The sequence below is a fragment of the Cupressus sempervirens genome, chromosome 3 (genome assembly GCF_028749045.1).
Source record: "Cupressus sempervirens isolate cs-2001-9-10 chromosome 3, ASM2874904v1, whole genome shotgun sequence".
Taxonomy (NCBI): Eukaryota; Viridiplantae; Streptophyta; class Pinopsida; order Cupressales; family Cupressaceae; genus Cupressus; species Cupressus sempervirens.
In genome coordinates, this window is record NC_143120.1 from 71,966,061 (window position 1) to 71,981,181 (window position 15,121).

Below are 15,121 nucleotides of genomic sequence, written 5' to 3' on the forward strand. Positions count from 1 at the left end.
CTGTCAACATAAAATAGTCAACCACAATCTTCCACCATGACTGTACCTAGTAACAACATCTCATCCCTTCTACATGAAGAAAATAGTAAATCATGTGACTTAGGGCATAGACAACCCAAATCCAAGGCACCAATCTGAATATGCATCAATAATGAAAGATCAATGGGATAAGACAACCCATAACCAAGCTATAAATGCAACCTGTAAGTATAGATCGCTTACAACACTGCACAACTTGTAGATCCGACAAGTCATCATGCATATCCAAACCAAACACTGATAACCATATCATCATGAGACCAATCTGAAATATGAACTGAGTATACAATGACATCAAATCTTAAATCTCCAATGCCATAAACTCACAATGTTACCATAGTCAAAATATATCTATAAACTATTCAGATAAATATATCAACAAATAAATCATGCCAAACCTATACCAAATCTGAACCAATGTGTAGAGCTCTCCAAGAGCTTTTCGTTGACTACTTGAAGTCCAAAATCTGACTCCTTATGCCCAAGTTATGCCCTAATCCGTGCTCAAAATAAAGAACATATATCTTTAGGGCTCTTAAAACTTGACAAAATTTTAAAATCATAGAACCAAACCTACACCATCTTGTTGTGCTTTGAATTAGCTTTCCAACGCCTGTAAGAACTCCTAAATTTGAATTCTGAGAGAAAGTTATGGTCGTTTTACTAAGACAGTCTTTTTACCATTTTCAGTACGATTTTTCATTTTTTATTTTTTCAGTGACGAAAATTCCGACAGGATTAAATTTGACGGCCATCATGGGCTAAAACCAAGAAACTCTTTCATTTTCTCTAAACATGGCCAAACTAGGGCATATTATATATCAAAATTTATGGAAATGTTGACCCGGATCCAATGGTGAGGTCTGTTTTTACCCAGGAGGTCATTTTCGCAAGCTACCCCCCAAAAAACCCTCATTTTAAATGAAACATCCGAAAAAATTCTTTTTGTCCAACAATTTCACATGCCCAAATCTTTTAACATCCCATCATAATAGCAAACCCAAAACCCTCAGATCTGCAATAAATCATTCATATATCTTGCCCTTTCTTTTATCCTCTCATGCATTCCCATGGATTCAATCTAGGGTTATAATAATAAAACCATAGCTTTGATACCACTTGTAAGGAAACTTGGCAACAAAGAATATAATCGTTTTCACATAACTCATAATAGATCCAAAATAAACACAGAATTAAAATCCACATGCAAGAGAATAGACAACATACCCACAAAAATTGTGACACAAGATATACCCTGGGAAACCCTCATTGAGGGAAAAACCCAGCCTCCAAAAGCATCCATCATCATGTATTATTCAACAAAAAATACCATTGCCATACAACCATGGAAGCCTTCATGGCCATAGCCACAACCGAGAAAACTATGTGAACAAGCATGAATCCACACATCCCATGCCATGCTTTCAACCTTCACAAATGCTCCCTTGGCTAAGCTGTCAAGCCTTGTCCCGCTTGACTCTTGCCTTTTTTCTTCTCCTTGTCACTCTCTCTCTACAACAACTACCCTTGTGGCTGCTTATATAGTAGCAAGTCCCACAAAACCACCAAGTGGTATTACATAAACCATGTGCTAAAACCATGTGCTACCTAACCCACTGACCCCACATTTAATATTGGGCATTTAATTCTTTTCCCCAATATTAAATAATTACATGAAATATTATCACAATGTTAAAATACAACTCATCAAGTATATTCCATGAGAATCTTTACATGTTGCATGTCCATCTAGGCACAACATTACATAATAAAATAAAATAATAAAATAACAATATTATGCAATGTGTGCAACACCCATTATCTCAACATCCTTTGCATACAAGGACTCTCTACCCAATATATCCAAAACTATGTCAAGGTGAACCAAGTGCTCGTCCCAAGAAATAATGCACACCAAGATATCATCAAAAAAGACAAGTACAAATTTCTTCAATTGAGGATGGAAAAACCTCTTCATTGTTGCTTGAAAAGTAGCAGGTGCGTTAGTTAGCCCAAATGACATAACTACAAACTCAAACAGGCTTTAAGGACATCTAAAAGTTATCTTCTTGATGTCCTAATCTATAACTCCAATATAGTGATAACCTAATCTAAATCTATCTTAAAGAAGAAGTAAGCTCCATGAAGCTCATCTATTAACTCACTGATCCTAGGAATGGGGTACCTATTTTTAATTATCTTCCTATTAAGCACCCTATCATCAATGCACATCCTCAATGTCTAATCCTTCTTCTTCACCAACACCACTAAAGAAGAAAAAGGAGACTTACTTGATCTAATGTGGCCCATAGCAAATAACTACTTTACATTTTTTTCAATTTCATCCTTCAACCTCTTTAGATGCATGTAAGAAGTAATCATGATGGGCTTATGCCCCTCCTATAACGTAATGATGTGCTCAATACCCTTGTCTAGTGGTCTACCTGGTGGAATGTCACTGAACACCTTAGAGTGTTTAACTCCAAGCTCTTGAATATCAAGAGGATATTCAGTCTTTTGCTATCCTTCCTTTGATGGCATTAAAATGCACTCTTGTACCCACTCTACTTGATCATGTCAAATCAATCTAGCCATCCTCCAAAAAGATACCATTCTAAAATCATTGTCCTTGATTGCCTTAAGAATTTGTGTCTTCTCATTCACTTTAAACCTCATCTCCATCTCCTTGAGCTTACAAGTGAACTCATCAATATCATGCAACCAACTCATCCTAAGGACTATATCTATATCTCCCATAATTATTAACTTCCAAAGGGAGTCTAGTGATCTTATGATCACAACTGAGCACATAATATCAACTTAGCAACCTAGCATCAATGAAAATATGAGTAGCATCAATATCATCCAAAGTTATAATTCACTATCCAGCAAGTATTCCTCTCATTTGAAATGATCCTCCCTACTTAATACTAGTGAGACAAGCTTCCCTAAATTGCTCATCTCCTTCCTTGTTTGTGGACTCCATTTTACACAAGTTTTCAGCCCTGTCTTCCTTTTTTCACCATTTATTTCCTCTATATAAGACTACTAGTTTAAATTATTTGATTTTGATTTTTCATACTATGCCTACATAACTCTATTATCTTTTTCCTTTGGTCTAAGAGGATAGTCATGGTTTGCATCATAGGGTCCTTTACAATAGAAACATAATTTTTTCTTCCTCAAATCATTTAATGTTTCCCTATTAAAAGGTGTTGGATTTTTATCTTTAGAATCATTTTTGAAATCAATCCTCTCTAATTTTTTATAAAATGGTTTGTTATCTTTACTAGAACATGCTCCTTTGGACTGAAATTTGTTTGTTGGGACTGCATGCTCCATACTTCTCTCCTTTTTCATAGCTTCCTATAAATAAATAGGATCAAATGCCTTTATCCAACATCTCTATTTAGATAGGCCCTTAATAAAAAGAACTATCAATCTACACTCAAATTTTTGGCATGATGAATGCCAACCATTGAAATTCACCAATGAAATACTCCAAGTTGCCTATTTATTTTAGTTTTGCTAATTTTTAGAAGTAAACCTCTAGTTATTTCTTGTCAAATCTTTCAACCAACCTATCCAAGAAGTCCTAGTACTCTGTCACTTAATTATGTTGAAGTGTTACCATTCCATGGAACCACCACTCATGTGCTACTCCCTCCAAATGCAAAGTGGTGTATTTGATAGATTCAATCTCTATCATTGGCCTCAGTGCTAAGAATATGTCAAGCTTATGAATCCAAGTTTGAGCTATCATCTTACTACTCACATCAAATGTAGGCATAGGAAACTTTCCCATAGCCCTCTTTAGCTCACTATTTTGACCCGTAGGCCTCCTATCCTATCTGAGTGACCTGTAATGTTCTCTCCTCTAATTTACAAAGTGTTCAAAAGTCATCCTCTCCTAAACCTATGGTGCAAATAATTCCCATTCATCTTTTGCAACCATAAGGATATCTACAAATGTCTCATCCTTAACTTCCTCTATTGGTTCTTGTACTAGTTACTCTCTAACAAAAGAAGGATATATTGGCCTATCTGCTATTTTGGAAAGAGTTCTATGAGTTCTAGGTGATCCCACTCCACTTCTATTATCCTCTTATTCCAAATTCCATCTATCCTCTTTGTTCAGGCACTCAACAATGGTGGTGAGTGCCTACAAAGTAAAAAATTCCCTTGTTTCCTGATCCATATTCCCATTGTCTATTGGTGGGCTATGCTCTTGCCTATAACTCATGGTGTCTAGTTGCCTAATAAAATTTTGTTCCCTATCAAAAAAATCTCACCTAATAGTGAAAAATATGTGAGAGCCAATCCTAGGTGTCTTGTGATTGCTAAAACCTTAGGACAACAATATTTAGCACTGATACCAATGTAATGTTAGCATTAAACCACAAATAGAAATAACAATTACATGCAAATATAACCAATATTAAAAAATAATAGATCACATAGAAAAGAACACAATACACCAAGATTTAATGTGGTTCACCCAATCCCTGGGCTATGTCCACCAAACAACAAGTCTGATATTATTACGATCTAGTGATTACAACCTAATTACAATTTGTAATCCCTTACAACTCAATAATACCACAAGAACCAATTTTTGCATCACAACTATGAAACAATCCCTAACCCTAAGCCCTTTTTTACAAGTATTTTTACTACTTTAGGGTTATAATCAATAATTACATGTCAGCCCAAAATCTCAATAAAATAAGGTCCAATTTTTTTTTTCTTTTTGAGGCAATGCCCTGAACCCCAAATAATTTATGAAGTATGTATAGTACTTTCTTGATCAGTCACCACAAACTAATAATCTCCCACTTAGGGACTGATTAAGCTCCACACTAAACAACAATCTCCCACTTGGAGACTGATCCTATAGCTATGCCACTATTCCATGAGCCTCCCACTAGATCAAACCACCTTGGACTCTACTATTCTTGTAGTCATGCTGAGTCTAGAAGACCAACCAAAGTTGAAGAGGAGTTCAACTTCTCCCTTGTTACTACCTTTGTAAACATATCTGTTGGATTATAATTTGTATGTATCTTGTCCAGCTTTAACTATCCATCCTCCAAAACTAATCGAATGAAATGGTACTGCAATTGTATGTGTTTGATCTTGAAATGTAGAGCTGAATTCTTCACAAGATGAATGTCACTCTAACTACCTGTAAAAAAATAATTATCCTTCTGAGGATGACCAAATTCTTCCAAGAAGAATTGAAGCCATTTCATCTCCTTCGCTACCTCTGTAGGAGCAACATACTCTACCTCTATAGTGGATAATGCATTAATCTTCTGTAACTTAGAAACCCAACTCACAGTTGCTCCACCAATAGTAAAGACATAACCTGTAGTACTTCACCTTGTATCAATATCTCTTGACAAATTTGAGTCAACATAGCCCTATAAATTAGTAGTAGAGCCCCCAAAGTGTAAATACTTATTGGATGTTTCTCTCAAATATCTAAGAATCCATTTGACTGCATTCCAATGCTTAATTCCTAAATGTTTCATATGCCTGCTAACAACTCCCACTACATGTGCAATATCTGGCCTAGTACATAACATATCATACATCAAGCTTCCTACAACCGAAGCATATGGTACCTTGGACATCTTATCCTCCTCTTCTTGTGTCTCGAGACACATCTCCTCAGTCAACTTCAAATGACTAGGTAAAGGTGTGCTGACAGCTTTAGCATTCTCCATAGAGAAACGTTGCAACACCTTCTCCACACAATTAGCCTATGATAGCATCAATGTACTCTTCTTCCTATCTCTATAAATATTCATACCAAGGATTTTTTTTGCTACCCCAAAATCCTTCATAGAAAATGCATGTGCTAACTGGCATTTTAGCCCCTTAATATGATCCATGTTAGACCCAACTACAAGCATATCATCAACATATAAACATAAAAGAATGTAGTTTTCATCATCCAACCTCTTAACATAAACACAATGATTTGAATGACACCTACGATATCCATGCTCATGCATAAAACTATCAAATTTTAGATACCATTGCCGAGGTGCTTGCTTCAAGCCATATAAACTTTTCTTCAATTTGCACACTAAGTTCTCCTTACCTTTGACCTCAAATCCCTTTAGCTAAGCCATATATATCTCTTCATCCAAATCACCATGAAGGGAGGCTATTTTAACATCAAGCTTTTCTAAATGAAAATCTTCAGTAGCCACAAGACTTAAAATAGTATGGATAGAAGTCATCTTAACAACAGGAGAAAATATCTCATCAAAATCAATGCCCTTTTTCTATACAAATCCTTTCACAACTAACCTAGCTTTAAAACTTTTCTTACCTCCATCTTTTTCTTTTAACCTATAAACCCACTTATTTTGTAAAGCTCTTTTAGCTGTACACAACTTGCATAAATCTCATGTCTTATTCTTCAACAAATAGTCCATTTCATCTTTCATTGTAGACTCCCACTGAATCTTAGTATTCACCTATACAACTTCATCATAACATTTAGGTTCACCAACATCAGTAAGAAAAGTATAATATAAAGAGGGAGAAAATATTTCTAGAGGTCTAATTTGCCTTGTTGACTATCTAACATTCACTGGTGTGTGTGGTATTTGTTGTTGCTATTGTTGCAGATCATGAGAAATGCCCAGAACATCATCTTTTGGAGTATCATCTAGCACTACATAATCATCTTCTTTCTTCTCATGCTGCTGCAATAGATCTTTGTACAACACTTTCTCATTGAATATGACATCCCTGCTTCTTACAATTTTATGATTTTCAAAATTCCAAATCCTATAACCAAATTCATTAATGCCATATCCAAAAATACACATTTATTTGACTTAGCTTCTAGCTTGGTTCTATTTTCAAAATCTATGTGAGAAAATGCTTCACAAGCAAAGGTCTTAAGAAAAGAATAACTCACCTTCTTACCAATCCATGCTTCCTTTGGAATACGACAACCCAAAGGAGTAGAGGGACCTATATTAATCAAATATACAATAGTATTAATAGCCTCCACCCACATGTGTAAGGGAAACCCAACATGCAACCTCATGCTCCTTACACACTCCATTATAGTCCTATTCATGCATTTAACCACTCCATTTTTCTTTGGAGTCCTTGGAATAGTTTCGCATCTATGAATACCATTAGTAGAGCAATAAACTTTGAATTGATGACTGTAGTACTCACCATCATTATCAAATTTGAGAAATTTTAATTTCTTATTACTCTCATTTTCAACCAAGCATTTCCATTTCTTAAAAGTTTGAAATACATCATATTTCTATATGAGAAAATAAACCCATACTTTTCTAGTTGTGTCATCAATAAATGTAACATAATAATGAGAGCCACCAAGGGAAAACACCTAAGCTGGTCCCCATACATCTATATGCACAAGCTCTAATTTCTCCTTTTTGTTTTCCTTCCCAGTCTTTACAAAACTCCCTCTCTTTTATTTTTCATACACACAACTTTCACAGAAATCCATATTAACACAGTTTAGACCTAGTAAAACTTTCTTTGAATGAAGTGATTTCATGCCTTTCTCACTCATGTGCTCAAGTTTGTTGTGCCATAGTTCTATATTAGAATTTACAATAGCTATTTGTTCTCCTTGCTCAACTGCAGCAACTATTCCTAAACATTCATTTTTCTTTGAAACAATTAAAGTAGAAGGAACAATATTAGCTGTACAAAGATATAAGGTGCTTACTTTCACACCTTTTGCTATTACAAGGGAACCTTTTGAAACCTTCCAATTTTTATCATTAAAAGTACCTACACAACCCTCATCACCGAGTTGCCCTACTGAAATTAAATTCCTACTTAGCCTTGGAACATGTCTTACCTCATGTAATAGCTAATAATTCCCATTCTACAACTTAATCTTAACTTTTCCCTTTCCAACAATTTGACAGGGTTCATTATCCCCCAAATAAACAAGTCCAAAATCCCCTTGGACATAATCAATGAAATAATGTCTATGAGGTGTAGCATGAAATAAAGTACTAGAATCTAAAACCCATGAATCATCAACACTTCTAAAGACAAAAGCAAAGCAATCTGTTCAGATTTGTTACTTACCACATTTGCCTCCTTATCTCCATCTAGTTTATCTCCTTCATTTTTCTTTCAATTCCAACAATCTTTCTTTTTGTGCCCTAGTTTCCCACAGTACCAATAGTCATTCAGTCCTCTCAATTGAGACTCCTCCCTTTTGACTTTCCTCTTAATTTCTCATGATTCCTAGAATTATTTCCTCTCTCAGTCATTCTACCCCTACTTTGTGCATTCAAAGCACTTCTTGATGTAGATCCACCTGAGGTTTTCCTATGAGTTTCCTCACTCAAAACAACACCAATCACATCATCATATTTTAGAATTCTAGATCCAAGAGCATAATTACTCACAACCATTACCAAGCCATTTTAGCTTTTAGGCAAAGAACACAAAATTAAGAGATCCCTAATTTCTTCATCAAAACTGATACCCACAGAAGATAACTGACTATTAATAGTATTAAACCCATTTAAATGATCTACAATAGATCCACCTTCTACCATTTTCATATTAGATAAATGCTTCATGAGAAATACCTTGTTTGAAGCTTAGGGCATTTCATACAATTTCGCTAGGGTTTACATCAATTCTTCTATTGTCTTTACTTTTGTAATATTAAATGCCACCGATGGTGCCAGGCATAATCAAATTCTTCCAATTGCCTTTCTATCCAAATCATCCCACTTGTTGTTTGACATAGATTTCTAATTGTTGGCTTTACCTTCCAATGGCTTCCATAAATCCTTCTAATAAATATAGTCTTCCATTTGCATCTTTCATAACTGGAAGTTCTACCCATTAAACCTGTCAACCCTTAGCTTACCTTCATCTGCCATTGCTTCCACTCAATCATGAGACTCCCACTCAATTGTGAAACTTTCCTGTAGAGGATAACTAAAAAAAAACCTCGCTCTGAAACCACTTATTAGGATTAAACTATAGACAGAAATAACAATTACATGCAAATATAACCAATATCAGAAAATAATAGATCACAGAAAAAAGAACACAAGACACCAAGATTTAACATGGTTCACCCAATCCCTAGGCTGTGTCTACCAAACAACAAGTCAAATATTATTACAATCTAGTGATTACAAGCTGATTACAATTTGTAATCCTTTATAGCTCAATACCGCTGGAAGAACTAATTTTTGCATCACAACTACAAAACAATCCCTAACCTTAAGCCCTTTACACAATTTGTTTTATTGCTTTAGGGTTATAATCAACAATTAAATGTGGGCCCAAAATCTCGATAAAGTAGGGTCCAAATTTTTTTTTCAAGGTGATGCCCTGAGCCCCAAAGAATTTATGAAGTATGTACAGTATTGTTAGGATAAACCACAGACAGAAATAAAAAAATACATGAAAATATAACCAATAACAGAAAATAATAGATCGTACAAAAATGAACACAAGGCACCAAGATTTAACATGGTTCACCCAATCCTTGGGCTATGTCCACCAAATAGCAAGTTCGATCTTATTACAATCCAATGATTACAAGCTGATTACAATCTGTAATCCCTTACAGCTCAATACTACTGCAAGAACCAATTTCACATCACAACATAATGAAAAATACCCAACCCTAAACCCTTTTATGAAAGTATTAAACTACTTTAGGTTTATAACATGTCGGCCATAATTAGCCATAACTTTAGTGGCGAATCTACAAATGGCAAATAGTACCAAAATGATTGGCAAATAGTACCAAAATTTATTTTTTGGGGGTGATTCCCTAAACCCCACTAATTATGAAGTATATACAATACTTTCCTGATCAGTCACCACAATCTATCAATCTCCAACTTGGCGACTGATCAGGCTCCACAATAAACAACAATCTCCCACTTGGAGACTGATCCTGTAGCAGTACCACTACCACATGGGGCTCCCACTGGATCAAACCACCCTGGACTCTGCTGTTCTTTTATTCATGTTTAGTCTAAAAGACCAACCAAAATTGAAGAGGAGTTCAACTTCTCCCTTATTACAACCTTTGTCAACATATCTGCTAGATTTTCATTGGTATGTATCTTCTCTAGCTGTAACTGTCCATCCTCCAAAACTGACCAAATGAAATGGTACCGCAACTGTATGTGTTTGGTCTTAGAATGCAGAGCTGAATTCTTAGCAAGATGAATGGCACTCTGACTATCTATGAACAAATAATTATCCTTCTAAGGATGTCCCAATTCTTCCAAGAAGAACTGAAGCCATATCATCTCTTTGGCTGCCTCTATAGTAGCAACATACTCTGCCTCTGTAGTGGATAGAGCATTAATCTTTTGTAACCTAGAAACCTAGCTCATAGTTGCCCCACCAACAGTAAAGACATAACCTGTAGTACTCCACCTGGTATCAATATCCCCTACCAAATCTAAGTCAACATAGCCCTGTAAATCAGTAGTAGACCCCCAAAGTGTAAATAGTTATTGGATGTTCCTCTCAAATATTGGAGAATCCACTTGACATCATTCCAATGCTCAAATCCTGGATGACTCATATACCTGCTAGCGACTCCCACTGCATGTGCAATATCTGGCCTAGTGCATACCATAGCATACATCAAAGTTCCTATAGCTGAAGCATAGGGTACCTTGGACATCTTATCCTCCTCTTCCTATGTCTTGGGACATGTCTCCTTAGTCAATTTCAAATGAGCAGGTAAAGGTGTGCTGACAGCTTTAGCATTCTCCATAGAGAAATGTTGCAACACCTTGTCAACATAATTTTCTTGAGATAGCGTCAATGTTTTGTTCTTCCTATCTCTACAAATCTTCATACCAAGGATTTTTTTTGCTGCCCCCAAATCCTTCATAGCAAATGCATGTGCTAACTAGCATTTCAGCCCCTTAATATGATCCATGTTAGACCCAGATACAAGCATATCATCAACATATAGACATAAAATAATGTAGCTATCATCATCCAACCTCTTAAAATAAACACAATGATCTGAATGACACTTGTTATAGTCATGCTCATGCATAAACCTATCAAATTTCAGATACCATTTTCGAGGTGCTTGCTTCAAGCCATATAAACTTTTCTTCAATTTGCGCACTAAGTTCTCCTTACCTTTGACCTCAAATCCCTGTGGCTGGGCCATATATATTTCTTCATCCAAATCACCATGAAGAAAGGGTATTTTAACATCCAAGTGCTCTAAATGAAAATCTTTAGTAGCCACAAGACTTAAAATAGTACGAATAGAAGTCATTTTAACAACAGGAGAAAATATCTCATCAAAATCAGTTCCCTTTTTCTTTGCAAATTCTTTTACAACTAACCTGGCCTTAAATCTTTTCTTACCTCCTTCCTCTTCTTTCAACCTATAAACCCACTTATTCTATAAAGCCCTTTTACCTGCAGGCAACTTGCATAGATCCCATGTCTTATTCTGTAGCAAAGAGTCCATTTCATCTTTCATTGCAGACTCCCACTGAATCTTAGTATCCACCTACACAGCTTCATCATAACTTTCAGGTTCACCAGCATTAGTAAGTAAAATAGAATACAAAGAGGGAAAAAATATTTGTGGAGGTCTAATTTGCCTCATTGACTATCTAACATTCACTGGTGTGTTTGGTATTTGTTGTTGTAGTTGTTGCACATTATGAGAAATGGCTTGAACATCATCTTTTGGAGTATCATCCAACACTACATAATCATCTTCTTTCTTCTCATGTTGCTGCAATAGATCTTTGTACAACACTTTCTCATTGAATATGACATCCCGACTTCTAACAATTTTAAGATTTTTAAAATCCCAAAGCCTATAACCAAATTCATTAATGCCATATCTAACAAAGACACATTTCTTTGATTTAGCTTCTAACTTGGTTCTATTTTCAGAGTCTATATGAGCAAAAGCTTCACAATTGAAGGTCTTGAGAAAAGAATAACTCACCTTCTTACCAATCCATGCTTCCTCTAGAATACCACAACCCAAAGGACTAGAGGGACCTCTATTAATCAAATATACTGTAGTATTGATAGCCTCCACCCACATGTGTAAGGGAAACCCAACATGCAACCTCATGCTCCTTGCGCGCTCCATTATAATCATGTTCATGCATTCAGCCACTCCATTTTCCTGTGGAGTCCTTGGAACAATTTTCTATCTATGAATACCATTAGTGGAGAAATAATCTTCAAATTCATGACTGCAATACTCACCACCATTATCAGATATGAGACATTTTAATTTCTTACAAGTCTCATTTTCAACCAAGCATTTCCATTTCTTAAAAGTTTGAAATACATCAGATTTTTGTCTAAGGAAATAAACCCATACTTTTCTAGTTGTGTCATCAATAAATGTAACATAATAATGAGAGCCACCAAGGGAAGATACCTTAGCTGGTCCCCATACATTTGTATGCACAAGCTCTAATTTCTCCTTTTTGTTTTCCTTCCCAGTCTTTACAAAACTCACTCTCTTTTGTTTTGTTTTCCATACACACAACTTTCACAGAAATCCATATTAACACATTTCAAACCTGGTAAAACTTTCTTTGAATGAAGTACTTTCATACCTTTCTCACTCATGTGCCCAAGTCTTTTGTGCCACAACGCTGTATCAGAATCTACAACAGCTATTTGTTCTCCCTGCTCAACTACAACAATTGTTCCTAAACATTCATTTTTCTCTGAAACAATCAACATAGTAGGAACAATATGACCTATACAGAGATATAAGGTGCCTACTTTCACACCTTTTGCTACTACAAGGGAACCTTTTGAAACCTTCCAATTTTTATCATTAAAAGTAACTACACAACCCTCATCACCGAGTTGCTCGACTAAAATTAAATTTCTACTCAGCCTTGGAACATGTCTTACCTCATGTAGTAGCCAATGATTCCCATTCTAAAACTTAATCTTAATTTTTCCCTTTCCAACAATCTGACAGGGTTCATTATCCTTCAAATAAACAAGCCCAAAATCCCCTTGGACATAATCAATGAAATAACCTCTATGAGGTGTAGCATGAAATGAAGCACTAGAATCTAAAACCCTTGAATTATCAACACTCTCTAAAGACAGAAGGAAAGCATCCTCTTCAGATATGTTACTTACCACATTTGCCTCCTTGTCTCCATCTAATTTATCTCCTTCATTTTTCTTTCGATTCTAGCAATCTTTCTTTTTGTGCCCTTATTTCCCACAATACCAACAATCATTTGGTCCTCTCAATTGAGACCTCCTCCCCTTTGACTTTCCTCTTGATTTCCTATGATTTCCAGAGTTACTTCCTATTTCAGTCATTCTACCCCTGCTTTGTGCATTCAAAGAACTTCTTGATGTAGATCCACCTGAGGATTTCCAACAAGTTTCCTGACTCAAAACAACACCGATCACATCATCATATTTTAGGGTACTAGATCTAGGAACAGAATTACTCACCGCCATTACCAAGCCATTCCAGCTTTCATGCAAAGAACACAAAATCAAGAGAGCCCTAATTTCTTCATCAAAATTGATACCCACAAGATAACTGTCTAGTAATAGTATTAAACTCATTTAAAAGATCTGCAAAAAATCCACCTTCTGCCATTTTCATATTAAATAAATGCTTAATGAGAAATACCTTGTTTGAAGTGGAGGGCTTTTCATACAGTGTCGCTAGGGTTTTCATCAAATCTTCTGTCATTTTATCTTTTGTAATATTAAATGCCACTGATGGTTCCAAGCATAACCGAATGCTTCCAAGTGCCTTTCTGTCTAAGAGATCCCATTCAGCCTCTCACATAGTTCCCTGATTCTTGGCTTTGCCTTCCAACGGCTTCCATAAATCCTTCTGATATAGATAGTCTTTCATTTGCATCTTCCATAGCTAGAAGTTCTACCCATTAAACCTGTCAACCCTCAGCTTACCCTCATCTGCCATCGCTCCCCCTCAACCATGAGACTCCCACTTAACCATGAGACTTTCTTGTAGAGAATAACTGAAAGACAACCTCGCTCTGATACCACTTGTTAGGATAAACAATAGATAGAAATAAAAAAATACATGCAAATATAACCAATAACAAAAAATAATAGATCACATAGAAATGAACACAAGGCACCAAGATTTAACGTGGTTCACCCAATCCTTGGGCTACATCCACCAAACAATAAGTCCGATCTTATTAGAATACAGTGATTACAACTTGATTACAATCCGTAATCCCTTACAGCTCAATACCGCCGCAAGAACCAATTTTGCATCGCAACATAATGAAAAATACCCAACCCTAAACCCTTTTATGCAAGTATTAAACTGCTTGAGGGTTATAACATTTTGGCCATAATTAGCCATAACTTTAGTGGTGAATCTACGAATGGTGAATAGTATGTATAGTACTTTCTTGATCAGTCACCACAATCTAACAAGTACTTTCTTGATCAGTCACCACAAACTAACATGTAATATCTCTTGCCCAAACTAACTGATTTTAGCTCAAGGAATATTGTCCAAAAACTTGTATATTGCCCTTCAATGTTAAAAAATTTAGAATGTTCTCAAATGATATTACAATGAACTAATATGAAAGTGCAATTATTTTGGTATTTTCGATGCATATACATGGAAACTAGATATGGAATGCATAATTACAACCAATTGCCATTTTGACAAACAATTGACATACAACTATTATGCTGATCATATCTGCTATTAGATGGACATTTTGTCAAACAAATGGTATGCATCTCCTTTATTGAATTCATTCTCATGCACAATGTTCTCCAATGGCTAACTAAAACTAGAAACCTTAGTTTCTTCTCCCAATTTTATATCAAATGCAAGTCACAATAATCAAATTATTAACAATGAAGCTCTCACCTCTATTTATTATTTTCCTTCACCGTTCTAGAAGTAAACAAAATATTATTATTAATTGCATTCTCTAGAAGCTTCCCCTTTTCCAATACAATAATTAATTGTGTTTCTAGAAAATTAAATTAATTAAATATAAAGTCACCTTTTAATTTTAATTTTTTT